This window comes from Gracilinanus agilis, chromosome 4 (assembly GCF_016433145.1).
Source record: "Gracilinanus agilis isolate LMUSP501 chromosome 4, AgileGrace, whole genome shotgun sequence".
Taxonomy (NCBI): domain Eukaryota; kingdom Metazoa; phylum Chordata; class Mammalia; order Didelphimorphia; family Didelphidae; genus Gracilinanus; species Gracilinanus agilis.
Genome location: NC_058133.1, coordinates 438,154,981 through 438,156,128, shown reverse-complemented (window position 1 = coordinate 438,156,128; position 1,148 = coordinate 438,154,981). Strand labels below are relative to the sequence as shown.

The 1,148-nt window shown below is 56.0% G+C and overlaps 1 protein-coding gene across 1 annotated transcript in view; it reads left to right on the top strand.

Annotated features, from left to right (window-relative positions):
- Nucleotides 1-832: 832 nt before the first annotated feature.
- USF1 (upstream transcription factor 1) overlaps nucleotides 833-1,148 on the top strand; it is an 11,525-nt gene continuing 11,209 nt past the window's right edge. Inside the window, exon 1 of the mRNA XM_044675823.1 lies at nucleotides 833-918. The gene's annotated coding sequence lies outside the window, so the exon portion shown is untranslated. The remainder of the gene's footprint in view (nucleotides 919-1,148) is intronic.

Sequence of the window (1,148 nt, the reverse complement as noted above, 5' to 3'; positions counted from 1 at the left end):
CTTATGTCTCTGGGGTTATTTAGAGACCAGTAACATGAATAAGTGTGTTTATGAGGGGGCCCAGAAGGGATTTTAAAAAAATTTTTTAAACCCTAATATATCTTTTATATATATCCTTCTATATTAATTTTATTTGTTACAGGGCTAGGCAATGGGGGTTAAGTGACTTGCCCAGGTCACACAGCTAGGAAGTGTCTGAGGCCAGATTTGAACCTAGGACCTCCCATCTCTAGGTCTGACTCTCAATCCACTGAGCCACCCGGCTGCCCCCCCCCCCCCAGAAGGGATTTTAAGGAGACTCAGGACTCAGAAATCCAAATTCCCCAAGGAGCTGAGGTCATTACGGCTCCGCCACATTGTAAAACCCGGAACCCGAAAGGTGATGCACGAGCGCTAATCCAGGTTCTTTCATCATTCTGGATATTTTTTCACGAGGGTGCCCAGACCCAAGATGGCGCCCAAAGCAGCCCTCGTCAAAGATGGCGGCCATATCCAACATCCCTCCCAGACTTAAGATGGTCTCCATCAAGCTTTCGACCCATTGTGGACGGCCAGGGTTGTCAGCTGTCCGGAACCATAATGACGCGATGAGCCAATCGCCTCCCCTCGATGCTAGACGGCAGCAAGCCCATCCCCAATCGAGCGGCGTGTAGCCAGCTCAACTGTGCTTCTGCGCATCCCGTAAAAATGGGGGCAGTTCTCCGCCGCGCCCCTCACCAAGATGGCGGAAACCGGAAGTGGGCGGTGTAATCCGCCGCTCCTGGCGAAATAGGCGGATCTGAGAGAAACACTTCCGCCCCGCACCGACATGGCGATGGCTAATCAGTGCGCATGAGCGGCTGCCCATGGAGAGACCTGGGGCCGAAGGGGGAGAACGCGGTCGAGGGAAGTCGGCGGCTATTGGGGTTCCCTGTGCTGGTGAGTGCGGGGCGAAGGGGCGGAGCGGGGGGTCAGGCGGCGAAGGAGAGGAAGGGGAGCTGCTTTGAGTCGTTCGTTCCCTCTTGGCCGGGGGAAGCTTGCGGAGGGGCGAGGGTGCGAGCGAGCCTTTGTTTTTTGGGAGGTGGGGGAGGGGCCGCGTCCTGGTCTTCCCTAGCCTGTCCTCTTCTCTCTTCGCCCACTCTCCAGTCTTCCCTAGGTCCTGCTCCGAC